Raw genomic sequence first — 6000 nt, forward strand, 5'->3', positions numbered from 1 at the left:
TTTGTTAAAATTATACTTATTTTAAATATTTGTATAGAATTGTGCTACAAAATGGATATTATTGTGCAGTCTAAAGAAGAGTAACCAGATTCCCATTCCCATGTTCAAAGAAATGTTCTATGCTGATAAGAGTCTTAGACTGCATCTTGTTAGTCTTAGACAATGTCCACCCTATAGACTACAGAACTAACAGTGAAACATAAACCACTGTGTCTAAACAACGCAAGACACTTTACCCAGACGATTGTGGGCGTATGGAATAAGCTGCCCAGCAGTGTTGTTAAAGCTGATACACTGTCTTCTTTCAGGAAATGGCTGAATGAAATCCTGGAATCAATTAGTTACTAGGAACCACAGAGGCTTGATAGGTCAAATGGCCTCTTCATATTTGTAACCTCCCTCATGTTATTGTGTAACCATTCCTGTGTTCTTAACTCTCATAGATACCCCATTGAACAGCTTTAAAAATAACCTAGAGGAATGCTCTGTAAAGTCTTATGAATACCCAATGCGCTGAACAAAATCCAGTAGAATTTTATAAGTGTTCAATATGGTTGGGGATTTAAAAGAAATCCTTACTGTGCACGACCATGACTATTTTACTTTCCTTAATGAGAAACATGAATAGGCCAGATTTATACATTTCAGTCATGATACAGGGAAATATAATGCCAAATGTGTTTTCTTTTGACTTTTCAACATGGAACTCTACTTATTCCTATAATGCAAAAACATGTTTCAAAATGTAGCCAGCGCTGCCAGTACAAAACAAGTCCATTTTTGGAGGCCATTCCGTTTCAAAACTGGAATTAATTTATGCAGCATGCAACAGCTGCCTTAAATAAATGACAAACCTACAGCAGTTCATTCTTCCCACCTTACAATAGTGACTCATTCAATCTCAAATTAGGCTGCCTGGTTGTTCGGTTTCAAGTGAATAGCTTATCACAGACGCCCCACTCACAGCTCACCTACAAAAGTATATTATTAGCAGCCTAGATGGATTTGTACGCAAATTAGAGAGTGACTGCAAGTGACTCTGTGCTTGCTGAGAAACTGACTCATGGGCGAAAACAAGGACTGCTGTGAGGCTGGATGTTTTTTAAATATACGCTTTCCGCTGGACACGAACTGTTTGCGTTTAAAAAAGAACATAATTCCATACCGTGGTTGAAACCTTTAGATGTGCAGGAACTGGCACTCTGTGTGATGCGGCTCCGCTAAGTGTCAGGATGCGTCACTGTCTGTTGCCACTTGGTCTTTGGACACTTGGCTGTTGGACATTTTAATACAGCAACATTTTTCTAGCAGTGGAGTTAAGGGGGGAAATTAAGCTAGATGGAGGAATAGATAGATTGAACTGCCACACTGACAAAGAAAAAAAAACGTTAAATGTTGTACTCAAGGTACATTTCAAGCAATAATAATAATAATTGCTTACACTTATATAGCGCTATTCTGGACGCTCCACTCAAAGCGCTTTACAGGTAATGGGGATTCCCCTCCACCACCACCAATGTGTAGCATCCACAGTGCGCCAAAACGCTCACCACACATCAGCTATCAGTGGGGAGGAGAGCAGAGTAATGTAGCCAATTCATAGATGGAAATTATTAGGAGGCCATGATTGGTAAGGGCAATGGGAAACTTAAAAATGAGTTTGAGCAAAATGCAGTAAATCTGTTTACTCGTTTAAATGTACTGCACGGTGCTCACATTCTTCATATGACTTTATATTTTAGGACGTTTCTTACACCCTGAGGGAGGAACCCCCCATTGACCACCATGGACGTGATGAGTGTTGAGCCATGCTGTGCCCGGAGCCCCACTCCACAGCAGAGCAGGTAGAGACATGAGAATCTTTCACCGCTTGAATAAAGGAGGAAATTCAAGAGGGCCAGATTGCGCGAATACAGAGTGGAATGTCGGCCAGGAAAACAGGTTACAAACCCCTATTCGTAGGGGCTGGATTTTCAATGACCTCCAAGTAGGGATTTTAGTTTAACATCTCCTCCAAAGGACAGCACCTCCAACAGCCCAGTGTTCCCAGTCATCCAGTGGGGTATTGTTGTGGAAATTCTGATCCAGAGGGAGGAATACAATTGACTGGTTCCCCAACACCACTTTTACACCAGCAACATGGTCGCAGTGACCAGGAATTCTTTTAGATGTCTGTCTATTGTGGTTTTTCACCCCCAACCCTTAGATTAATATATACATTTTTGTTTGGAGAAAAAGCATCTGACAGGCTGTATCCAATTCAAGGATGTATTTTTTTTTTTAATTTGGGCTGAAGCTTTCAGAGCATGTGTCAGAGGATAATAAACATAGGTATGCATTCAAAGAAATTTTCACTTTGTTCATGCATGATAAAATGAAGTATATGTATTTGGGGGGTTGCTAAAATGTTTAGGGGATCATTTTGATTAACCGATCAATCACGACTGACTGTAATGCACTTGAATTTCTTTGGCTAGTACTTTAACACTAAATAACCTACAGTAGTTAGTGGGAGAGAGGTGACTGGACACAGATGATGAGTTAATTTAACCTTTGGAGTGCAAGCCTTGTGAAAATAAAAAGAATGATGGTCACAGACAGGAATCAATATGCCTTATCACAGGAACTATGCCTTTCATGCCATGTTGGTGCTAGAGCAATTCTGTAGCTGGACTCTTGCAATGGAACAAACTCCAACTATAAGAGTTTTAGCAAGAACTTGTTGGACCTGAGCAACCACTGATCTGAGGAATAAACTGGGATGACATGTGGCATTTTGGGCCCAGAGACCAGTCAATTGGCACATGCTAAATCAGTCCGTCTTGGAAGAATGGAACAGAATCACACAAGATAGTATTTGCAACCTAATGTAAAGTGTGTCATGGATCTACAGCTTGGATTACAGTGACCACACACTCTATACTAGCCTGTGACTTTTCACTGATCATCCCTGCTGATCAGCCCCATTGATGGCATGTGTTAATGAATTTACCTCTGTCATATCTGTTCAATGCAATGTAAGTGTACTAGATTACAAACATTTTTCTATTGACTTTCTGCAAGTGGGTGATGTGTGCCCGTCTAAGCTCATGGGCTGAATGCATGGAAATCCACCCCTCGGCCAATCACATACTCAGCTGACCGCCTGAGGAAGTTACTACACCTGGTAAAATGTGTTGTAATCATGTTCTGTCACAAGGACTTTGCTTTGGAGTTGTTTTCCCATTCTGGCAAAATCCAATTGTTTTAAATGATTTGTTATATATACTGTATGAGGTTTATTAAAATAACAAAAACATATTTTATGTTAACATTCCCCTGTTAATCACACATTCACATTTTACAAAGTTTTTAGAGATCTAGTTAATTCAAAACCTCGCCTGTTAATGGTCACTGGAGGCTGGGTTGAAAGACACCATCTTAAACATTTTATTGCCCATTTCAATGCTTTAAAAGTGATCAGACCCCAGAGAATAACCAACATTTTACACTGCATTAGTGGTGAGTTGGCTTGGGTCACTCTTTAACCCTGGTCCACTGACTTTGAAGAACACAACTTCAGTTATGAATTAAAACAAGCCTTTTTAAAGAGACAGCTGGTACAGCTGTATATTCATGGGAGTGACTTGTATTGCATGCAGAAACACTGCAAGCTTCTTATTTTACAGATTATGCAAACAGGGCAAAAAGCTGTAATTGATTAGCTAATTGGATGAATATGAAGCAAATCAAAGATTAAACTTTACAGTAATTAAACAATAAGTTTAATGAATACACTTTAAGGTAATGCATGAAATGAATCTGAAAATGTTTTATTGCAAGAAATAAAAGGTTTAAGTTACACATTTTTAAAGGGTGCATTTGTTTTATTTTTACTCACACTGCAGGGGTGAAGCCTTCAAGAAAAAGTGAATATATACATTTCTTACTGAGATATATTAAAGTCTCTTAACTCTAGAAGAATACAAACATTCTGCTAAGGAGGCAAAAAATAGTCTAGTTTATTTTGATTTTCTACCTAAGCTAGACATTTCCTTCCAATATTGAGTCCTCAGTGCTGATGATTATCTCCAATTTGTCACTTTTGTTTTTCTTTGCTGCCAATGTCCACTGTAACATAGCAATCTGTACGACACTGAAAAGACCAGACAGAGCAGAAGACCAAAGATAAACTTCATTTCCTTTAAAGGGATTCTGTCAGTTGAGACATAAATGTATATAACATTACAAAGGACTAAAAAGTCTCATTTTTCTTGGCTGCTTAAGTGCAGAATGTTCTTTTTAACCAGACAAGCACAGTTACCATCTTGTAGCCTGACCTTGTCAGACCTCAGAAGTTACACAAGGCTGGACCAGGTCAGTACTAGGGTGGGAGACAGGCAGCTGCCGGACGTAGTGTTGGTGGTTCAGCAGGTTGAGCTCTTCCTTCAGGACCACTGTCCAAACCAATACACCATTCCGGTGACAGGAGACACTACAGACACCGTATGCTGCAGGAGCCATTGCATGAGAGGCTGACCTGAGGTCATGACAACATTGTCATTAGAAATCACAGGGCACTATTTGTAGGATTAGAAGCATTAATCTTAGCATCCTGGCTAACTCCCACTCTGGGCTTGAACAATCTGGCCTACCCTTCAGCTTCCCTTTGTTCAATCCGGAGCTCAATTTCTTACTTCTCTATCTGATCGTCTGTGAAGAGGTCGTGCTGGTGCAGAAGGGCTGCCACACACCACCCAAGTGTGAGATGGTGGGTGAAGGAGATGCTCTTCTCCCTAGAAAGTTCTTTAGGACCCTTTGGGATGCAAAGAGCTACATAAAAGCCATTACATTATTATGATTCCTAGCAGTAGTTTAGCCAAATTGTTCCTGTGTATCCAGGATGCTCTGCTAACACACTGAAGATGCTTTGTCCTGTGAGGAAGAGTGCGGTCAGGTCACTGAGCTCCAGCAGCTAACAGTGAATATTAACTAAAATGGGCAACAAGGGATGATTTGATCTATTCCCCTCTGTCATGATGGGAAGGAGTGGTCTCTGTGTGATCTGGGCAGTCAGGGCATCGCCGCTGGTGAGCACTGAAGGGAATGTATCTGCCCCCTGGATCCTGTCCGTGCTATAAAACCTTGGTCCAAAGAGGGCAGCATTTGTAGAAGACGGTAGCCCTGCTCTCACTGCCCACGCAAGAGCAAGATGCACAGAAAGAGCATTTGTCATGGCCTGCGTTATCGGAAGACATAATCCCCATTGCATGTGTGGGCCCATACTAAAAAGTCCTAGTTAGACTACTGTACATCCATGGAAATTTTACTATGTGCCAGGAATGCTCATCTCATCCACAAAGTGTGTAAATGTGTCTTGGCACCATGAAGTATTAACCCTATACAGAATGTGCAAGTTCTGTGGAACGTTCCCGAAAAATGTGCTTTACACAAAAAAAGCTAACACTCTCGTGTCTCTCTTTACTTATCCCAAAGTAAAGCTTTTGTATCGCTCGTACTATAAGGCTATCTTTGTGTTATTCGAGGAGACCAAACTGCAACAGTTCGAAGACGAAGTGAAACGAGCGACAGAAGATAACCAATGTATCAGGTCCAAAATACAGCATTTCAAACCAAGAGGAATAAAAAAAAAGAGTCCCGCAACATTTACAAACATTGGAATCTTCAAGGGTACTCCTGAAATAAAAATAGATCTGTGGAAACGCTACTCTTCACGTCACTCGACTATTACTTTTTAGGTCTCTCGCAAGTACGAATGACCATTCTAACGTTATCTCGAACCACACAAACAATAACAATAACGCCAAAAAGACAACAAATGAAAACCCCGATGCTCTGTATATCTGGCCAACGTTTTTTTGTTTCAACTATGGCTGGGTTACCGTGGTACGCGTTTCATACTGTGGTCACTTTAAATTTTAAGCAGGATGATGACTAAGACGACTAAACCCCAAGAGATATTCCTTCTCTTACAGCCTACAATGTACAAGCAGGATATAT

The sequence above is a fragment of the Lepisosteus oculatus genome, chromosome 15, assembly GCF_040954835.1.
Source record: "Lepisosteus oculatus isolate fLepOcu1 chromosome 15, fLepOcu1.hap2, whole genome shotgun sequence".
NCBI classification, from domain to species: Eukaryota; Metazoa; Chordata; class Actinopteri; order Semionotiformes; family Lepisosteidae; genus Lepisosteus; species Lepisosteus oculatus.